At 34.6% G+C, this 24,515-nt stretch overlaps 1 non-coding gene across 1 annotated transcript; it reads right to left on the reverse strand.

Annotated features, from left to right (window-relative positions):
- Positions 1 to 23,485: 23,485 nt before the first annotated feature.
- On the reverse strand, positions 23,486 to 23,592 carry LOC128281727 (small nucleolar RNA R71). The gene has a single exon (XR_008271990.1). It is a non-coding gene; the product is annotated as a small nucleolar RNA R71 (small nucleolar RNA).
- Between the last annotated feature and the right edge of the window lie 923 nt (positions 23,593 to 24,515).

A 24,515-nucleotide genomic window follows, 5' to 3' on the forward strand; every position in this document is an offset into this window, starting at 1 on the left:
CTCATGGCTGGCCACTCATGTAGCATGTTTGAATATTTCAAACATGCTATTTTTAGGTAAGGGTAAATCTTGAAAGGCATGAAAAGTGGAGGGGTTTGAATGCAAATTGAAGGAGTCTTCAAGGGACATTTTACAAGCCAAATAACCAGCCAAAAAATATGATTGGGTTAGCATGTGGAACGGTTTTGGGCTTCCCAGTTCCTGGTTGGATCGGTTTTCTCGGTTCAGCTCAACTGGGCCATTTTTCATAATTAATTAACAATAATTTATTTAACCCAAATTAAATTGGATTAAAATTAAAATTAATTATATTATAAATTGATACACATAATTTGGACCGTCTTAGGCTGAAAAACTAACTCTCCTTGATGCTTCAAAATTACTTCTCCGTTTTGCGCTTCTAGCAGTGTTTGTCGAGCTCTTTTTCACCCTTTGTACGAATCTGTCTAAAATGATCAAAATTAATCAAAATCTATTATCAAGTTAAGTAAAATTTAACATTTTAATAATTTAAGTAGAATTTAATTATTTTATAATAATTATATATTTTTCGACAAGAATTTTAACGAAACTGCATGAATTTGAGTCAAAAAGGGCATGAAAAAGTTTGTATATTTTTGTGTTTCCACATGCCCGTGTGCCAGGCCGTGTACCCTTCATAATAACGCCACACGCCCGTGTGTCAGGCCGTGTGCTAGACTGTGTAATAGCCTGACTTGCAACTTCTTTAAAAAACTATAGAGGATACATGGTCGTGTCACCGGGCCGTGTGTCACACACAATTGAGACACACACCTGTGTCTCTACTCCTATGGACAAAAATAGGCCATTTTACAATCCATTTTTCTCACCCATTTTGGCATGTACCTACAACAAAAATTTCACATATATATAGGGTAATATAAGGCACTGAAATCATGCATATTCTAGCTAATCAATCATGGTATAAGGACATACAACTAATATGCCCTTAGGCACCTCAAATCGCAACATGTAATATGCATAATCATGTATTAAATTTGGCCAAAATATTCACTAACTTCTAAACATATTTTCATCAATACTTATTATTGAAGTTCCTTACCAAACCATATCGAATGGTGCAAATCATGCCATTCAACTACTAACATTAATATTCATAAATATCATTCACAACCAAATACCAATTTACCATTTTACTCAAACATACTAAGCACTTATAAAAAATTAGGCATCATAACTATAACTACTTATAACCAAGCTAATTCACTTAGCATACTTGAAGTATTCAATCATCATCATTTGACACCAAAAGATTTATACAATTCCTTCATATATATATATTCCAAAAAGGTCTACCTAATTAAGCACACAAGTTCAACTATTTTTACTAAAAACAAGTATAGTAAATTATTTCCCATATTTACATCCATACAAGATATTCAAGTACTATAGACCCTTTCCTAATACTTGCCACTTATACCAACATTAAGAACCAAAATGACTAACGAGATGTTGATGATAGTGTGCTAGCTTCTGAGTCGATCCAATCAAAGCAAAGATTCCAAAAGTCCTACAAGAATAAGTCAAACTAATAAGCATCAACAAGCTTAGTAAGTTCGATATAAATTTCCTTTAATAATTCTCCAAAAAATATTCAAATAAATGCAACTTCCAATACATCGGCACACAGGCTGCTAGGCACAAAACCCGAATAGTCACCGGCACAAAGCCTGCTAGGCACTTAGCCCAAATAATCACCAGCACAGATCCTGCTGGACACTTAGCCTGAATAATCACCGGCAAAAAGCTTGCTATGCACTTAGTCTGAATAATCACCGGCACAAAGTCTGCTAGGCACTTAGCCCAAATAATCACCGTATTTCTATTTCGGTACGCATAACTCAATAAAATCCATAATTCAAACAACAATGAATAGTATGGAACATTCAATAAAATTTATAGTAACTATGTAACAAACTTACCTGACTGGATCGCAGAAATTGTGAAAGTTCAAGGACTACTCTGCTAGTTTTCCTTTTCCCTAAGGATCTACGGATTCTTGATATGAAACAAAAATGAAGAAACTGACTTAGAGCTCCCTCCTATGGTGGTTTCGGACAAATTTTGAAGAAAAATACATATGAAGCTTTAAAATTTGAATTTGTTTTGTTTTAATTTCATGTAATTTACAATTTTTCCATTCTAATTACCTTATTTTATTATTTTGCATTAACATACCATCCCACTATATTAATTTAGGCATAATTATTACCTAAGTCCTTCCTTCAATACTAATTAAACCATTTCATCACCTATTTGCTTTAATTTGCAAGTTTTGCACCTTTTCAATTTAGCCCCTTTTTTTAATTAACTACCTAATCGTTAATATTTCTAAACTAAATTTTAATACGACTCTAATGACTCTATAAATATTCTAACAATAATATTTACGAATCTACACTTCAAAAATTTGTGGTCTTGAACCATTTTTTGTCTCCACTAAAAATTAGGTTGTTGTAATAAATCTCCACATTGACATGTATTTAGACCAACTCCCATGTCAAGCCCTATTACGGGCTTAATGGATTCTTTGTCAGATATTTACCAAGTCCAAGCAATGCTCGAACTTTGAAACTGGAAAGCACTTTGTCAATATGTCGACTCGATTATGTTCTATGCCAATTTTAAGAATCTGAATACCCTCTTGAATGATCTTCTCTCGAACAAAATGATAACGAATGTATATGTGCTTCATTCTCTCATGATGCATTTGATCTTTGGTGAGATATATGACCCTTTGGCCATCACAATATACAATAGTTGCCCCTTTCTCACTTACCAATTCATTGAACAACCTCCTTAACCAAATTTCCTCTTTTATTGCTTTTGTAATTGCCATGTATTCTACTTCATTAGTCGAGAAAGCCATCGTAGCTTGAAGTGTCCCTTTCTAACTAATGACACAATTCCCAAAAGCAAATAGGTAACCTATGAGAGACCTTTTTCGATCTAAGTCTCTAGGATTTTCCATGTATCGGCTAACAATATAACACCCCTAACCCATGACCGCCACGGAATAGTTAAGAGGCATTACCGGACTCAAAACCCAGATCCAAACAATCACATAACAAAAATCTTCCCAATTCAATAAAATATAGATCACTCATATCTAACACAAACTTTAAAAAATCATACAAGGTCTAATCATACATTCAAGTCTAATTCGAAAACATAAGGAAGTTTCAAAACTTAGAAAAATTTTCAACTTTTAAAAGATCACACGCCCGTGTGAACAGGACGTATGCCTCATCGGCCTTAGACACGCCCGTGTCTCTAAGCCGTGGCAAAACAGGGCATACATACTAACTTGACCACATGGCTACAAGACACACCTGTGTGCCTTGGCCGTGGTCGAGCCTGACTTGGGCCGCACAGTTAGCCACACACCTGTGTGCCTCGGCCGTGCTTAGGCCTGACTTACAATTGTAAGGTACCCCAAGGGACATACAACCGTGCAACATAGCCATGTGTCGCACACGGATGAGACACATGTTTCTTCCCGTGTGGACAAAAATAGGCCATTTGAATAACCAAATTGCCACCCCAATTTGGGTCAACCTACAAGCAAAGAAATAAGCCAATTTGTACAACCAATTCACCCAATTTTTATGCCAAAACACACATCATTCATGCAATAACATTATCAACCATTTTCATACTTATCAACCTTACTAATTAATACCAAAACATAAGATATGATCATATCAAAATGTCATTCAATCTCAAGCCATGAACTTACTATACTTGCCATCTCTTTTAACCAACAAAAGCATACAAAAATTTAACATTGTCATCACATATTATGCATCATTATCAATTATAAGTTCAAACATAAGCTAGCAAAATCACATGGCTAAGTATATATATACATCACAAAACATATCTTACAACTACTAGCCTATACATGCCATACTTCAAAACATACATTTTCAAAATACCAAAATGAGGTTCAACCATTCCTGTATTCATTCGTTTTCATTCTCACCTCTTGTTCGGATATTTTAAGACTTTCTGAAGATCACCAATGCTTTAAACATCCGCACTTAGTGCTTTAAAGATTAGTCGAAGCTATAATAATCTGCACACTTGGTGTCATCTCAATTAACCGAAGCTATTTCGGTATCCCACACTTAGTGCCTCATATAGCCGAAGCTAGTTTAAATCGCACACTTTGTGCCAAATACCATTGATTTATCATCGAATTCATCCAAACCAAATATATATACAATCTATGCATAATAAAAATAGTAAAATATACTTATAACATCATGTTTTACGTACGAACTTACCTCGTACTCGGAATTGTCAACTCGGACTGTTTACTCTACAATCTTCGACTTCCTTCGGTCTAAGTCTGAATTCCTTTTTTCTTGATCTATATGTATTCAAAATTAACCCTTTTATGCACTAAATCATTGAAAACAATCCATAGACACATATTTAGGGCATTTTGCAAACTAGCCCTCACATTTTCATATTTTGACACTTTAGTCTCTAAATCACAAAATCGTAAAATACACATAATTTGCTTATACTCATGCTTGGCTGAATTCTCCTATCTCTCATAATAGTGCATACATTTCATTTATTCACATTTTAGTCCCTAAAAATAACATTTTTACAATTTAGCCCAAAATGCTTAATTTCATCAAAAATTCAAAGACAAAACATGAAAACCCAACATCAAGCTTTCATAATTCATCAACTAACATTATAAATCTCATAGTTTCATCAATGAAACATTTTAAAATCATCATCAAAATTAGAAATTGAGGCATGGGCTTGATAGTATAGGAAGCAACGATCACAAAAATGTAGAAATTATCAAAAACCAAACAAAATCCATACCTTAATCACCAATCAAAGTGCCGAAACCCTAGAACCAAATTTTCCTTCTTCTTTTTCTAATATTCGGTTGATGAATCAAAGAAATAAAAATGAATTTGATAGTTTTTCTTTTAATTAATATGACTTTAATAACAAATTTCCTATTTTCCCTTTTTAACCAATTATAAAACCATTAAATCGATGGTTGTTTTAGTCCATTAACATTTTCAATGGACAAATAACAACATAAGGACCCTTGCTTTAGAAAGCCAACTCAGATAGCCACTTTAACATCTAGCATACAGCTTTTACACTTTACGCGATTAGGTCCTTTTTGCAAATTAATCACACATACGATTAAATTTTCAGACGAAACTTTCACACATGCTAATTCACACATCATAAACATGGAAAATAATATTAAAACATTTTTCTCACTTGAATTTATGGTCCCGAAATCACTATTCCGACTAGGCTCAAAACTGGACTGTTACAATTCTCCCCCTTAGGCATTTTCGTCCCCGAAAATCTTACCATTAAACAAGTTCGGATATTTCTGTCTCATAGAATCTTCAGGCTCCCATATGGCCTCTTCAATACCGTGTCGATGCCACATCACTTTAACTAACGGAATTTTCTTATTTCGCAGCTCTTCAACATTGCGGGCTAAAATACGGATTGGCCTTTGTTCGTAAGTCATATCAGACTGAATCTCTATCTCAGACGGATGAATCACATGTGAAGGATTGGATCTGTATCGTCGAAACATTGACACGTGAAACACATTATGAATCTTTTCTAACTCTGGTGGCAATAGTAATCTATAAGCTATCGACCTAATATGCTCAATAATCTCATATAGCCCGATGAACCTCGGACTTAGTTTGCCTTTTCTACCAAACCAAAGCACTTTCTTCCATGGAGATACCTTCAAAAACACTTTGTCGCCGATCTCAAACTCAATGTCTTTTCTTTTTAAATTCACGTAAGATTTCTGACGATTGAAAACTGCTTTCAAACTATCTCGAATCTCTTTTACTTTCTATTTAGTTTCTTTTATCAAATCAATCCCATGAATCTTATTTTCACTAAGCTCCATCTAGTATAAAGGTGTACGGAATTTGCGACCATATAAAGCTTCATAGGGTGCCATTTTAATGCTCGACTAAAAAATGTTAGTATATGCGCATTCAATTAAAGTAGATATTGTTCCCACGTACCTTCAAACTCAAGAATGCAACATCTCAACATATCTTCGAGTATCTGAATAATCCGCTCAGATTGACCATCTATTTGCGGATGGAAAGCAGTACTAAAGTGCGATTTAGTACCCAGAGCATCTTGCAATTTCTTCCAGAACCGTGATGTAAATCTTGGATCTTTGCCTAACACTATAGACAATGGCACACTATGAACCTCACAATATCTGAAATGTATAACTCAGCTAATTTATCAAGTGAGTAATCGGTTCGAATGGAAATAAAGTGAGCTAATTTCATCAATCGATCAACTACAACCCAGACAACATCTTTCTTTGTCAGAGACAGGGGTTTACCTGAAACAAAGTCCATTGTCACTCGATCTCATTTCCACTCTAGAATCGTAATCGGTTGTAACAACCCCAATGGCACCTGATGTTCCGCTTTAACTTGCTGATAGATCAAACATTTAGAAACAAATTCAGAGATATCTCTTTCATTCCGGACCACCAATAATGCTATTTCAGATCATTATACATTTTTGTACTACCCAGATGCACAGATAAACAACCACTGTGAGCTTCACTCAGAATCATCTGAATTAACTTTGGATTTCTCGGGACACAATTTTGATCTCGAAATCTCAAAAAATCATCTTTATCAACTCTGAATTTTGAATTAGACTCTACATCACACTAAGTTCGTTTAGCTAAAATCTCATTATCAATCTTCTGAGCTTCGATAATCTGCTATAAAAACAAGGGTCTTGCTTTCAATTCAGCTAAAACTGAACCATCATCAGGCAGAACCAAATGAGCATTCATCGCACGCAAAGAAAACAATGATTTTTGACTCAAAGCATCAGCAACAACATTTGCTTTTCCTAGATGATAATCAATCAGAAGTTCGTAGTCTTTTAGCAGTTATAACCATATGCTCTGCCGCAGATTCATATCTTTCTGAGTCATCAAATACTTTCAAACTCTTATGATCAGAATACCCGTGACATTTCTCACTGAACAAGTAATGGCGCCAAATCTTTAGAGTAAACACAATCGTAGCTAACTTAAGATCGTGCGTCAGATAGTTCTTTTCGTATGGCTTCAATTGTCTCGAAGCATGAGCAATGACTTTGCTTTCTTGCATCAAAACACATCCCAAACCAATCAATGAAGCATCAATGTAGATTACAAATTCTTTACCAGATTCAGGTTGAACCAATATCGAGCTTCAGTCAACAAGGTTTTCAACTGATCAAAGTTGTTCTGACACTTTTCGGACCACTCAAACTTGACATCTTTCTATAGCAATTTTTTCAACGGAGTCACAATTATCGAAAATATTTTTACGAATCTTCTATAATAACCAGCAAGTCCCAAAAACTATGGACTTCAGAGACATTCCTTGGAGGTTTCTAATCTAGAATAGCTGAAATTTTACTCGAATCAACTCGGATACCAGATGCTGATACAATATGACCCAGGAAACCAAATTCTCGTAACCAAAACTCACATTTACTAAATTTTACATACAACTGTTTATCTCGCAGAGTCTATAACACTACTCTCATATGCTCGGCATGTTTGGATTCATCACGTGAATAAATCAATATGTCGCCAATGAATACAACAACAAATTGAAATAAATACGGTCTGAAAACTCTATTCATCAAATCCATAAAGATAGCAGGTGTGTTAGTCAATCTGAAAGGCATAACTAGGAATTCATAATGGCCATACCTCGTTCTGAAAGCAGTTTTCGGAATACCTGAATCTTTCACTGAAACTGATAATAACCTGATCTCAAATTTATTTTCGAAAACACAGCAGTTCCTTTCAACTGATCAAACAAATCATCAATTCGAGGTAGAGGATACTTATTCTTGATTGTCACTTTATTCAACTGACGATAATCAATACAAATTCTCATCGTACCGTCTTTCTTTTTCACAAATAGAACCGGAGCACCCCAAGGTGAGAAACTCGATCTAGCAAACCCTCTATCGTCAACTTTTGCAATTGAGACTTTAATTCTTTTAACTCGGTTGGAGCCATTCTATATGGAGCTATTAAAATCAGAGTAGTACCAGGTACCACTTCAATGCCAAATTCTACTTCTCTAACTGGAGGTAATCCCAAAAGTTCTTCAGGAAATACATCAGGGAACTCACACACAACAGGTACTGATTCCACTTTCTTTTCTGACACTCTCGAATCAATCACATATGCAACATAAGCTTTACAACCGTTTCTCACAATACTTAAAGCTTTCATCGAAGATATAATAGTAGAAAACCACTCAAATCACTCGATTCAATTCTGACTATTTCATCATTTTTGCATCTCAAATCAATAGTTTTACTTTTACAATTCACAACAGCATCATGCAAAGTTAACCACTCTATACCCAGAATTATATCAAATTCATCAAAAGGTAACAACATTAGATTAGCCAAAAAACCAGCGTCTCAAAACATTAACGGACAATTCCTGCAGACTTTATCCACTAGAACACATTTGCCTAGGGGGTTTGAAACTCTAATTACAAATTCAGTAGACTCTACAGGCAAAGTCTTACTGTTCACTAAGGTCATGCATATATACAAATGTGTCAATCCAGGATCTATCAAAGCAATCACAAAAGTATCATAGAGAGTAAATGCACCCGTAATCACGTCTGGCGATGAAGCTTCCTTGCAAGCTTGGATAGCATAAGCTCTAGCAGGTGCACGAGCCTCAGATCTAACAGCTTTATCTTTTGTCCCTCTTTGACTACCGCTTACATTTTCCGTATTTCAGGGAGGTCTACCACGAGAAGTGTTACCACTCTGCCTCAGATTCTGAACATTATCTTTTTCAGCTAAATCTGGGCAATCTTTTATAAAATGATTTCTTGAACCACAACTATAATGTCGTCTTCCACATTGATCACACTCAGGCTTTTCATTCATTGCATTATTAACACTGGCAACAGACGTAGCTGAAGATTTGAAATTTGATTGCAATCTAGCATGATCCCTGTTCGAATGTCCCACACTAGTCTTTGAACGACTACTATCATCTCTAAACTTCTTGGATCCAGATTGAAATGATTTTCCCGATGATCTCTTTCGTATCTTTCTAGCTTCAAAACTAGCTTTTCTTTTCTCTTTCCCCAGATCTTTAGCTTTACATGCTCGTTCAACAAGCACAACAAATTCATTGATTTTTAGAATCCCGACTAACAAACAAATATCCTCGTTCAACCCATCTTCAAATCTTTTGTACATTATTGCTTCTGTAGATACACATTCACAAGCATATTGACTCAGCCTTACAAATTCCTACTCGTATTTGGTGACAAACATACAACCTTTTTTAAGCTCGAGAAACTCTTTGCACTTCTGATCAATGAATTTTTTACTAATATATTTCTTTCAAAATTCAGTTTGAAAGAAATCCCAAGTAACCCGTTCACTCAGAACCACAGATGTCAAAGTTTTCCACCAATGATACGGCGTATCTTGCAGAAGGGAAACAGCACATTTTATGTATTCTTCAAGATTTAATGATAATTCGTCAAACACTCTTATTGTGTTCTCTAACTAGAATTTGGCTTTTTCAGCATCATCCTCATTATAGGTCGGAACTCTTCAGCCCCATATTTCTAATCTTATCGACTGGTGGTCTACTTAACTGAACTGAATTCACTGGTGGCATAATAAAAGCTTGAGGAGGATTAACTAGGGGTGGATGTTGTTGTACAGCTGGATTGGTTCTAATATATTGGGTGAACCAATCATTCATCACCTAATAGAAGGCTTGTTTAGCCTCACCATCACGACTACTTGTAACCGGTCGAGAATTAGCTTGCACCGTCCCTTATGCGTGAATAGGCGCATTGCTTTCAACATCATCTACTACGGCTCTTTCGAGATCCATTTACTATATAAAAGCACATTTCAATGTCAAGATTCATCACATTATCGCAATAAATATGGCATGTCTAGCTAGACTCACAAACGCTATGGTAGTCCTAGAACCAACTAAACCATAGCTCTGATACCAATAAAATGTAACACCACTAAATTGTGACCGCCGCCGAAATAGGTTAAGCGGCATTATCGACCTCACAACTCAGATCCGAACAATCATATAACAAAAATCTTCTCAATTCAATGAAATATAGATCATTCATAGTTAACACAAACTTTAATCAATCATACAAGGTCTAAATCATACATTCAAGACTAATTCCAAAACATAAGGAAGTTTCAGAACTTAGAAAAATTTTCAACTTTTAAAAGGTCACACGTTGGTGTGAACAGGTCGTGTGCCTCACACGGCCTTAGACACGCCCGTGTGTCTAAGCCGTGGCAAAGCAGGGCATACATACTGACTTGACCAGAAGGCCACAAGACAACCAGTGTGCCTTGGCCGTGGTCGAGCCTGACTTGGGCCACACGGCTAGCCACATGCCTGTGTGCCTCGGCCATGATCGGGCCTAACTTACAATTATAGGGTACCCCAAGGGATACACGGCCGTGCAACATAGACATGTGTCGTACACGACTGAGACACACGCTCGTGTCTCTACCCATGTGGTCAAAAATAGGCCATTTGGATAGCCAAATTGCCACCTCAATTTGGGTCAACCTACAAGCAAAGAAACAAGCCAATTTGCACAACCAATTCATCCAATTTTTATGCCAAAACACACATCATTAATACTATAACATTATCAACCATTTACATACTTATCAACCTTACTAATTAATACCAAAACATAAGATATGATCATATCAAAATGTCATTCAATCTCAAGCCATGAACTTAGTATACTTACCATCTTTTTTAACCAACCAAAACATACCAAAATTTAACACTGTCATCACATATTATGTACCATTATCAACTATAAGTTCAAACATAAGCGAGCCAAATCACATGGCTAAGTATATATATATACATCACAAAACATATCTTACAACTACTAGCCTATACATGCCATACTTCAAAATATACATTTTCAAAATACCAAAATGAGGTTCGATAGTGCGGTGACAATCCTCTACGATCCTCGAGCTCATAGTAGCTTCGATATCTATAAAACAATGCAAACACACACAAAGTAAGCTTTCAAATGCTTAGTAAGCTCCTACCAAAAACATCAATAGCATATAAAATATGAAACATCAACACATAAGTACTTATAAATTCTCAACTCATCCATCAAGTCCATGCCCACACCAACCATATGTTTATACCAATTCAATAACTTTTATGCACTATACCATCTACCACATAAGTATTATACTTACCTGAACATTCCCTTATTCATTTGTTTTCATTCTCACCTCTTGTTTGAATATTTTAAGACTTTCCGAAGATCACCAATGCTTTAAACATCTGCACACTTAGTGCCATCTCAATTAACCTAAGTTATTTCAGTATCGCACACTTAGTGCCTCATATAGCCGAAGCTAGTTTAAATCGCACACTTAGTGCCAAATACCATTGATTTATCGTCGAATTCATCCAAACCAAATATATATATACAATCTACGCATAATAAAAATAATAAAATATACTTATAACATTATCTTTTACGTACGAACTTACTTCGTACTCGGAATTGTCAACTCAGACTGTTTACTCTACAATCTTCGACTTTCCTCGATCTATGACTGAATTCCTCTTTTCTTGATGTATATGTACTCACAATTAACCCTTTTATTCACTAAATCATTGAAAACAATCCATAGACACATATTTAGGGCATTTTGCAAACTAGCCCTCACATTTTCACATTTTGACACTTTAGACTTTAAGTCACAAAATTGCAAAATACACATAATTTGCTTATATTCATGCTTGGCCGAATTCTCCTATCTCTCATACTAGTCCATACATTTCAGTTATTTCAAATTTTAGTCCCTAAAAATAACATTTTTATGATTTAGCTTAACATGCTGAATTTCAACAAAACTTCAAAGACAAAACATGTAAACCCAACATCAAGCTTTCATAATTCATCAACTAACATCACAAAGCTCATAGTTTCATCAGTGGCACATTTCAAAATCATCATCAAAATTAGAAATTGAGGCATGGGTTTGATAGTATAGGAAGCAATGATCACAAAAATGTAGAAATTATCAAAAACCGAACAAAATCCATACCTTAATTACCAATCAAAGTACCGAAACCCTAGAACCAAATTTTCCTTCTTCTTTTTCTAATAGTCGGCTGATGAATCAAAGAAATAAATATGAATTTGATAGTTTTTCTTTTAATTAATATGACTTTAATAACAAATTTTCTATTTTGCCCTTTTTAACCAATTATAAAACCATTTAATAGAAGGTTGTTTTAGTCCATTAACATTTTCAATGGACAAATAACAGCATAAGGACCCTTGCTTTAGAAAGCCAACTCAAATAGGCACTTTAACATCTATTACACAGCTTTTACACTTTACGCAATTAGGTCTTTTTGCAAATTAATCACACATACGATTAAATTTTCAGACTAAACTTTCACACATGCTAATTCACACATCATAAACATGGAAAATAATATTACAACATTTTTCTCACTTAGATTTGTACTCCTAAAACCACTATTCTGACAAGGGTCAAAACTAGACTATTAGAAACAACACTAACAATATCTGAAATATCGAGAAGAGTGCATACTATTTCATACATCAAGCTTCCAAATATGGGTGAATAAGGTACTTTTGACATGTACCTTTCATCTTCTTCATTCTGTGGGGAATCTAAAATTGCATGTTTAAAGTGTGCAACTGAAAGAGTACTTACCGATTTTGCATTTTGCATCTCAAATTGCTCAAGGATCTTATTGATGTACTTATGTTGTGATAAAAACAATTTCCCGGATTGTCTATCTTTTAAAATTTCCATCCTCAAAAATTTTCTTTGCTACACCTAAATCCTTCAACTCAAACTTAAAGTTAAGCATGGTTTTAAGGTGATCAATTTCAGACAGATTCTTAGCCGCAATTAACATATCATCAACATAAAGCAACAAGTATATTAAAAAACCACCATCAAGACATTGTAGATAAACATAACTATCATATTAATTTCGAGAAAAACCAATACTCAACATGAAGGGATCAAACCTTCTATACCATTGTCGAGGAGACTGCTTCAAACCCTACAAAGACTTTTGTAAGAGACAAACATGACTTTTTTACCTTCAATTTTAAAGCCTTCTAGTTGTTGCATGTAGATGTCCTCCTTAAGGTCACCAGAAGGAAAGTAGGCTCTACATCTAACCGCTCTAAGTCAAGATTATTTGATACAAAAAAGACCAAAAGCACCTGAATGGATGTATGTTTCACAACGGGAGAGAAAACATCATGAAAATCAACTCCTTCCACTTGACTATATCCCTTTGGAACTAGTCTTGTCTTGTACCTAGAATCATTAAGACTTAAACCTTTCTTCTTTTTAAACACCCATTTGCAACCAATGATTCTTTTACCGTTGGAAGGTTTAACTAGCCTCCAATTTGTTAACTGAGATGGTGAGGGTATTTAAGGGTCATTTGGAACCCAAAAAAGATTTAAAACAACTTTAAACTTGCACGAATCATAATTTTTTGCTTGTTGTTGTGACGTCATAAAACGTTTCATCAGGACAAGACCTTTGTTTGTAACGTCATTCTGACATTAGGCATTTTCTCGTTGTGACGTCACCCATTATTTTGGTTTTTGACTTCACCTTGCTTGAGACACTATAATTTGTCGTGTCTTTAAAAGTAAAAGTCTTATTTTTTGATCAAAACATGACAGATTCATCAAAAGTAATATTTCTACTAACAATTATCTTATCGAATTTCAAACACCATAATTTAAAACCTTTTGTACCGACAGAGTATCCCAAAAAGATGCATTTAATGACCCTTGGTTCAAGCTTTCCCTGGCTAACTTTAGCATAAGCAGGACAATCAAAAATTCAAATATTTGAATAATTGGGAAGATTACCTAACCATATCTCCTCTTGAATTTCATCATTCAATGCTCGATAAGGACATCAATTTACCAAATAACTTACCAATTTTATGGGTTAAGCCCAAAATTCCTTCTCTAAACCTGCATTAGAAAGTATACATTGAGCCTTTTCCAGCCAGGTTTTGCTCATTCTTTCTACAACTCCATTTTATTGTTGAGTACCAACAATGGTTTGATGTCTTTTAATTCTTTCCCATTTGCAGAAATCATTAAACTCTAATGAACAGAAGTCAATACCATAATCTGTTTTCAATTGCTTTATGGATTGTTTTAATTTTTTCTAACAGTGCCTTCCACTGTTTAAAGATTTTGAAGACTTAGCTTTTCTGTTTTAAGAAATAAACCCAAAGTTTTCGAGACTAATCATCAATAAAAGTTAGGAAATTTTTATTACCTCCTTTTGAGATGTCATAGGAGGACCCCATAAATTGGATTTAATGTAATCTAGAGTCCCTTCTGTTTTGTGCACTACTAAATTGAAACTGACTCAGGTTTGTTACCGATAATGCAATACTCGCAGAAGCCTAGCTTACCAACTTCAGTGTCTTTGAGAAGATCTCAATTGCAAAAGACTGTAATACCTTTGTCACTTCATTTGGTTGAATCAGAATCGGTGGAGAAGACTTCTATGTACCGAAGTTTGGTAGAGAAAGAGTCACTTCGTGTCATCATGACGTCAAGTTTATTATCATCAACGTGGTGCTAATTTTGGCTTTTATTCTATAATAGTAATCGCACCAGTGACCGTTGACCCTTATAGAATGTATAGACTAGCTATTTTTTTTTGTTCTCTAATCACAACAAGAGCCCTATATGAAAAATTTAAGCCATTTGACTTAATGACTATCCTGCAATAGTTAGAATCTAAAATTCGCAATGAGATAAGATTTTTCTTTAAATCTGGAACATACTTGACATCTGACAGTTTCTGAATAATTATGTCATGCATCCTAACTTGTATTGTTCCAATTTTGGATATTTTACATAGAGAGTTATTCCCGATTTGCACAACTCTACCTTCAACTAAATGGTATATGGAGAACTGGTCCTTGTTAGGACATATGTGATAAGAGCATCTTGAACCTAAGATCTATTCGGAAGTAAAATGAAAGCTTTCGCTCGTTGACGCCAACAAGAAATCATTACCTCTGTCTTCGACTACACTAACGTCAGTAACTTTAACTTTCTGCTTATCTTTCTCGTCATTTTCAGCATCCCATTTGATTTCATTTTTAAGTTTCCAACATTCTACCTTAACATGGCTGACCTTTTTACAATAGCCACAATATTTTTCACAGATTCTAGATTTGGACCTTACTTTAGACTTATTTCGATCTATATTTCTTGTTTGTTGTCTGCCTCTTGCAACTAGAATTGAGGCTTGCCCGTCTAATTTTTTGTTTGAGCCTCACTCGTTGTCGAGTTTATCCTTACTTAGAAGATTCCCTTCACATCCTTGAATGAGAAATGATCTTTCCCATAAATCAGAGTTTCCTTAAAAGTTTAATAAGAATAGGGAAAAGAGTATAACAACAACATAGCTTGATCCTTGTCACTAATCTCTGCTTTGAGATTCTTTAAGTCATTAAGAAGGAGAACAAACTCACTAATATGAGTTCTAATGGACTCACATTCAGTCATTCTAAACTTGTAGAGATGTTGTTTTAATACTAACATGTTGGCCAGAAATTTCGTCGTATATAAGGCTTCTAAGTTCTTGTAACACATTATTCGTGATGCATAATTGAATACTAGATAGAGCATTTTCATTGAGATCTTCCCATTCTGACTGATCTATATCTACGGGCCTCTTTCCTGTAACAACCTTTTTCAGACCAATTTGAACCAGTATTATCATTATCCGAACTTGCCATAAACTAAAATTTTCAATTCTATCGAACTTCACAATATCAAACATTGATACTACCATCTTTGAAAGGGTTGACTGGGAAAATCAAACTAGCTTTGATACCAGTTTGTAGGGGATAACCCGATTAAAGAATGAACAAAGTGAAGAAAATAAGAATCGAAAAGATTGAACTCGCAAATTTTACGTGGAAAAACTTCTTAAAAGAGGATAAAAACCACACAAAAAAAGAGATTTTACTATATTAAAGGATAATACAAAATATAGATTGAATTAAAAGAAAAACCTGAAGCCCCACAAAAAAAACCCTTTGGAACAAAAAACAAAATTCATTCGATTTAAATATTTTTGTTGTGTAAAACCTAGAGTAACTAAGGCCTATTTTTAGGCTAAAATACATAGCATAATTGACTACAACAACTCTAGGTTAAATAGAGTTTAAATAGGAAAGTAAAAAAGGAGTTTAACTAAAAGAAGAAAATCCAAAATCAACTTTGGTCAAAATAAGAGGTATTCTCCCATACGTGAGAAGAAGATGAATAGCTAAGTGATAATGTTTATTTTTGCTCACCAACTAATATGTATGTATATTAAGTAATTGTTTTATAAAGAGTTTAATTGTTTTATGATCATTAGTTTAATTGTTTAATTGCACATTAATGCCTTGTTCAAAGTTTTATCAAATCTTTTCATTTTACTCACCTTGTAATTTAGTCTTTGTACTACTTAATCCCATATTTAATTCACGTATTTGTAGTTTCAACTTTTTGGACGACTTGTCTTTAACAATTTTAGTCTTGAAATTGACTTTTCTGACAGTAACAAAAATCAGGTCGATACACATTTGATTCACTGAATCTTAAATTACATTTCGTAATAGGATTAAGATAATGTACGATTACAAGTGGAATATAAGATTACATTGTTTGGTTGGAATGTAAAATTCATGTGTTTGGTGACAAAATATAAGATTACCTAAAAGTAAATTCTATTAAATTCTCCTTATTATAGAATTTTTATTTTTATAAGTTTAGCATTTTTTATAATTAATTTTTAATAAAATTATAATCACTTAATAAATTTATTTTTATTACCCATTGATTTTATCAAATGGATTAAATTTAACAACCATTGAACCTAATCATGATAGTTTATTTATATGGTTTATAATTTTTTATTTTAGTTTAATTTAGAGAATTTGGTTTACTTTTAATATGAAAAGAAAATTGAAACTAAAATTCATTATATATGTAACACCTCAAAATTGGGTTTAGGAGTTTTAAGGGTGTTTTAGGGATTTCAGCTGTGGTGAGCTTGGGAATTTTGTTAGCATGGTATTCAAAAATGTTTTTGTCTATGGCATGTTGAAAATTAAACCAAATTTTGAAAAAGATACTGAAAAGGCTTTTAATTTAAAAAAAAAAGGACTGATTTGTAAATCTATGAAGCAGTTTTACCAAATTTTAAAATTCAACCTATTTCTCATTTCTTCTACATCAAACTCATGTTAGCTTTTTCTTTTGATTAGTTTGTATCGTCCCTTGTTCTCCCTTGCTTTCCCATTTGAATTTGAATTCTGAAACTATATTCCTTTGATTTCTATCAACATCCAAGCCTTAAACCTCCATAAATTTCAAGAAAATCTCTAAAAATACCAAAGATTTCTCTATTGTCAAGTTTGAGGATTTTTTGGGTTTTCAACGAATAGTTTGTTTTTCTCCCATCGAAGGTAACCATTCTTCTACCCATTACTTTTTAATGTTATTTAGCATTTAAAACTACGTTTTTAGCCATTAAATTGCATGTTTTTAAATAAAAGCTGAAAATTGTGTCGTTAATGGCGGAATTCAGGATTTTGGGTAAAAACATGGTTTCAAAGTGTTTTTCAATTATTTTTATGAGGTTAGAATGTAACACCCCGAACCCGAGACCATCGCCGGTGTCGGACACGAGGGGTTAACGAGACAAATCCTCTTAAAGTACCGACCAATTTAGCATTTCCAGACAGGCTGGAAAACTGCGTCACTGTCGCCTTAAAAATCATATCTTGAGTTTCAAAACTCGGAAACTGATTCCGTAAATTTTCCCTGAATTTAGACTCATATATCCATCCATGGATTTATTTCTAGAATTTTTAGTTGGGCCAATTGGTACAGTTTATTAGTTAAAGTCACCCATGTTACAGGGGTCGACTACACTGACCTTCGTGCGTTACAACTTGAATATCTCTCTGTACAGGGCTTTAATACTGGTGCCGTTTGTTTCTAATGAAACTAGACTCAAAATGGAATCTGCACATATAAGGCATGACTTCTAATTCTTTCTGGATAATTTATAGTAAATTTTCAAAGTCGCGTCAGGGGACCCAGAAACCGTTCTGGCCCTGTCTCACGAGAACTTTAATATCTCTCGGTATACTGTTCATATGATCGTTTCGTTACTAAGGCTCAAACACAAATATAATCACTAGCGTAATTGCCTTCGGGACTTAGCCCGGGTACCATTCAAATACTCATACACACGTATATTAGTAATCATTACACATCCATAATTTCATTTCACATAATTCAAGTAGGGTCATTACTTGAAGACTTACCTCGGATGTTGTCGAACGGCTTCAACGGCTATTCGATCACTTTTTCCTTCCCCTTATCCAATTGTGGCCCTCTAAGCTCTTGAGCTAATTCAAACAAATTCAATTTATTAAAGTCTCGCTTGCTAGCCTTGGCGAATACACACATCATTGACTCAACATCACATAACTAAGCACTTTAGTCAATTTTCTTTAATTACGCACACATTCGGCCTTAGCTCACAACAAGGTAGCTGATTACCTAAGTCAAGAATAGGCACCATTAAGCTTGCCTCTAACCGAATGCATGCACAATAATTCCCCTCATGTGGCCGATTATACTTAGTCATACTTGCACAAAATCAACAATAAATTGCAAGATTTTCACATCATATGTGTACTAGGCTGAATGTACTTGCAATTTCACAAACATTCTTCAACACTTTCTTCTTTAAACAAACATATTTATCACTTACTTCATAACCAAAACATCATGTGCAAACATATATACACATATAGGTGCAAGGCCGAATTTCAAGGTGTCCATAACCATCCAAAACACAAATTTTAACTAACATGCAAGAAGCATAAACCATGCTCATGAGCATACCATGGCCGAATACATCACACACCATACCCCTTTTAATTTTTTTGGTCATGGTTAAACAAAGGATTCAATGTCTTACTCAAGAATGCTAAAAAAAATTTCAAGAGTAGTCAATCCATCATTGCATGCATCATCAACAAGCTTCACATTTAGCATGCAATGGCTTTAACACAATATCAACCTTGGCCAAATACCATTTCCATGGCACAACAAGGATTTGGACCATGGGCTAACATGAACATCAAGTTAGCAACTAAAACATGCATGAATCTCATGACACAACCTCAAACATACCTTAATCTTGATGCAACTATAGCCAAATCTCCTTCTAGATCTCTTCTAAACCAAAATGGAGCAAAAATCCCTCCTTCTTCCTTAGTTTTGGCTCAAAGAAAGGATGAACAAATTTTTTTCTTTCTTTCTCTACAACTCACGGCAATGGGGGGGAATACCACACTCACACACATTTTTTTTCATTCTTTTCTTACCCATACTCCTTTGTTTATTATTTCTCCTAATGCACCAACAAAACATGTTTATGACATGTTGTGCCCATCCTCTCTTGCCATGGCCGCCACCACCTATAAAAGGGGTATTTGACATGCAAGTCCATTGTTTTGCATGCATGCTTTAATTAGTCATCACACATTTCCTATCATACTTTCAAAGTTTACTACTAGGCCCTTTCTAGTGAAATTCACATTTATAACACTAAATCAAATCATCAAAAATGTCACACACAATTTAACACATATCATAGGCATCAAAATAAATTTTAAATTATTTTTATGCCTCGGTTTTGTGGTCCCGAAACCACATCCCGACTAGGGTCAATTTTGGGCTGTCACATAGAAGGTTTCTAAACTTCTTTGAAGTTTTGTTAAACATTTCTTGAGTTTTAGTGAAGTTCGTGAAAATGGTCATAAACATGATAAAAATTTTGATACCATGAATTGAGTAGTTTTGTGTAGTTTAAAGGTTGAGAATCAGTCGTAGGTGAATAATTAGATGAAAGGAATCAGTTTTAGGCAAAATGATTGAGTATAGATCGAGATATTTGGAATTCAAGTTTGTTATGTTGAAGGTTTCGGTTACGTGAGAATTTAGCTTAGGCTTGTGCTTTTTATTGTTTAAGGTGAATCCTTACTGATTTTTTATTGTGTTATTGTGTGAATTATTGTTTTGAAGCTTCGGATTAATTAAGACCTTCTAAGAGCTAAGTAAATGCTAGTTTGAGCTTTTAGCATTTCAGCGAAAGCGTTTTGGTGAGTGTTTAGAATAGTTGCTTGTGGACACGATTTAATGCATTAATTAGGAATTTAGAAGTAGCCTAAACCCCTACTATAAATTTCGAGTGTAAACTTTCACATATGCTTAATTTAATATGTGAATATGTGTTGTGAAATTGTGCATTAAGTTGTAATATTATGACATGTGATATAAGCTTATGATCGTTATTATGAAAGAGTTGATTGTGGGCATGTTATACGTGCCATATGATAGCCATTATGTCGTGAATATAGTGTGATTGTGCAATGAAAAAGTGTAGAAACGGTAAGTAAAATATGTGTTTAATAAAAAATATTTTGGGCTTGTGAACCTTGAGACCATTGGATCTAGTTGGCATGCTATAGGATTCTGAGTACTCACCTATGTTTGTTATGTGATTTGGGCATTGAGGCCCTAGGACAAGTTAGAGAGATAAGGGAATGTGAGCTAAGCTCCATTCAACGAGACATGTTTGGTGTAATGGGAAGTATTAACTATATGCTTCACTTTTTGGGATATGTTTAACTCTATGAGTGATTTAGTGTGTTAGAGATCTGTGTATTCGATGAGTGGTGATAGAGCTCAATTTTACGTTTCATAGCTCAAGTGTCAAATTATCTATAAATATGTTTATGAGTATTATGATATATTCTTAAATGTGAATGTGATTACCATGTAAATGAACTAGTAATAATGCATGAGTGAGTATAATATGACACTAGAGTTGGAATTGTTGAGGTGTGCTATACGGTTATTTCATTAATATTTTATTAATTGTTTGCATAGTAGTTGTTCTAGGCATTCACTGAGCTCATAAAGCTCACCCACTCCTTTTTAAACCATTGCAGATTAGTAGCGTTCCAGTGTCAGCGGTTTGGTTCTAAGGGATTGATCCAAGCGAGAATCTAGTAATACTTCATAGATGATTTATTATTTGGGAAATAAAGGCAATGTAATAGGCTTTTTACTATTATTTTCCATGGTATTTTGGATATTTCCAAAGCTTATTTGTTCTCAGAATTTAAACATTTGAATCATGATGATAAATCGTAATTTATACATTTTTTACCCCATGTTTAACGCATTTTATAGATGATTACCCATTAGAATTGGTGAATTCGATGCTCCTAATGCTTTAATTTCATATTTTATACTTAGGAAAGCATAGGAGAGCAAAAGGAACGAGAAATGGGCCAAAAAAAGAGAAAAATGGGCTAAAGTACGAATTCAATACGGCTTGGACCTCCTCACACGGACAGACCACACGACCGTGTCAATTTGGCAGATTCGAAGCACGACTCACACAGGCGTGTCACACGGGTGTGTCCCTGCCGAGCCCAAGTTGAGTCCAATTCAGAAAAGGCCAATTTTGAGGGTTTTAGGCATTCTAAAGCCTATAAATACACCTTAGAGGAGGAAAGTAAATGGGACACACAGGGAGGGAGTAAGAAATTACTCCAAGGAAGCCGATTGATCCATCTCAGAAGCCAGATTCACCATCAAGACTGAAGATCTCCCTTCAATTTCCCTTCAGGAGGTTTGAGTTTTCTTTATGTTTTGTATTCTTTATTATTCTGAGATGTTTTCTTATTTAGTTATGAACTAAAACCCCTAAATACCTAAGGGGAATGAAACCTAAGATGAATCTTGTTATTATTTTCTGAATTGTATGATAAATATTTAACTTGTTCTTAATTATGTGTTCTTAATTCTTGTTTTGATATCCCAGGATACTGATTCAAGATAAGCTCTTATTCAGAGGAGGAATAGACCCTGGCTAAGAGTACATTTGTCATAATTAAGCGGAGTTGTTTGTATGCCTAGACATAGGGTGACAAGATTTTGCCGAATTAGGGTGAAACCTAATAAGGGGATCCATAGATCGAGTTAATGCAACCCTAGGGTGTTAATTAGAGAAAAGTCTCAATTATTCAATCTAGGGATTAGACGTTATTAGTCTTGAATAGGGATAATAACATAACTTAGGGATCTCCACGGAATAAGTTAAATGAATAAATCATCCGATTCGGAGCCAGAATAACAAGTACAGTCTAGGTGGATTTTTCCTTAGGTATTGTCTTAATTCAATCGGTTTCTAAAAGTAATCCCCCAATTCCATTCTCTGTGAGTTCTTAATTTAGATAATTAGTTAGTCAAAACAAAACCTTTTTATTCTTAAACTAGATAATAAAAAGACAGTCATTACTAGTACTTTTAGTTCCTTTGGGTTCGACAATTCAGTCTTGCTAAAACTATACTACTGTTCGATAGGTACACTTTCCTACATTGCGATAATAGTTAGTTTCAAGAATGATTAATTATAAATATTTAAAACCTATCACGAAATCCCGCGATCAAGTTTTTGGCGCCGTTGTCGGGGAACTAAGCTATTAGGAACACTCAATTTTTATTACTTTAGCCATTTATTTTTCTTGCAATTTAATTTTTATTTTATTATTATTATTATTTATTTATTTAATTTTTCCTTCTCTTTGCAGGTTTTTATAGTTTATGACTAGAAGAAACCCATTAGGACCACTACTTTTTGAAGAAGAAATCAATCGCACGGTTCGCAGAAACCAAAGAGAAATAAGGCGAAGCTTAAGATACATAGAGAACGAGCAAGAGGACGATACTCAACCCCCACTCGAAGAGATGGCTAAAAACTAAGACAATCAGCTACCTCCTGCAATTGCGGTTAATCAAATCCTGCTCCATGCACTATGTATGATTATGCTAAACGTTCTTTAACAGGAACTGAATCAAGCATAGTTAGACCTGTTGTGGCTGCAAATACTTTTGAACTGAAACCTAACACAATTCAAATGATACAACAGTTTGTTTAGTTTGATGGTTTGCAGGATGAAGATCCCAATGCTCACTTAGCAAACTTTTTGGAACTATGCAATACATTTAAAATCAATGGCATTTCTAATGATGCCATACGTCTTCGGTTGTTTCCCCTTTTATTGAGGAACAAAGCTAAACAGTGGTTGAACTCGTTACTACGAGGGTCAATCACTACTTAGGAACAAATGACCAAAAAATTTCTATTAAAATATTTTTCGCCGACTAAAACGGCCAAATTACGTAATGATATCTCTTCGTTTGTGCAGATGGACTTCGAAACTCTTTACGATGCATTGGAGAGATACAAGGACCTTTTGAGAAGGTGCACTCACCATGGGTTACCGCTTTGGCTACAGGTTCTGACATTCCATAATGGCCTGAATCCTTCGACTCGGTAAATGGTTGACGCAGCTGCTGGTGGAACCATAAATAATAAAATACCTGAAGATGCATATGAGTTTATAGAGGAGATATCACTGAATAACTATCAGTGGCAAGTCATGAGGACAAAACCAACAAAAATAGCTGGTGTTTATAACGTCGATTCAGTCATCATGCTTTTTAATTAGGTAGAACTCTTAAATAAGAAAGTTGATGGTTTTCTTAGTTCTTCACAGGTTCACCCAGTAATGCAGTGTGAAGCAAGTAGAGGTGGATCAAGCAATTTGGAATACCAACCTTATGGCCACAACATGGATAACGAGCAGTTAAATTACATGGGTAATAATTATCGATCTCAAAACAATCCATATAGTAGCACTTACAATGTAGGTTGGAGGAACCACCTAAATTTCTCATAGGGAGGCCAAAGAAATCAGAGACCACCTCCAGGCTACCAACAACCACCCTACCAACAGGAAAAGAAGCTGAACCTTGAAGAGATGCTCTCAAAGTTTATATCAATGTCATAAACCCGTTTTCAGAACACCGAAACAGCACTTAAAAATCAACAAGCGTCAATCCAAGGGCTCGAAACTCAGATAGGCTAGCTTTCTAAACTAATCTCCGAACGACCACAAGGTAGCTTGCCAAGTAATACTGAACCCAACCCAAGGGAACAACTCAACGCAATTAATATTCAAGATGACAAAGGAGTCGTTGAGCCTGAACTAGAACTGAAGCAAGAAACTGTAGTAAGCAAAGGTCAAGGTGAGGTAGGTCATAATAAAAACAAATCAGTGAATGTCAAATATAAACCTCGTGTGTCATACCCTAACACGACAAGGAAAGACCGCTCAGATGAACAATTTGGTAAATTCCTTA

This window comes from Gossypium arboreum, chromosome 1 (assembly GCF_025698485.1).
Source record: "Gossypium arboreum isolate Shixiya-1 chromosome 1, ASM2569848v2, whole genome shotgun sequence".
Lineage (NCBI taxonomy): Eukaryota > Viridiplantae > Streptophyta > Magnoliopsida > Malvales > Malvaceae > Gossypium > Gossypium arboreum.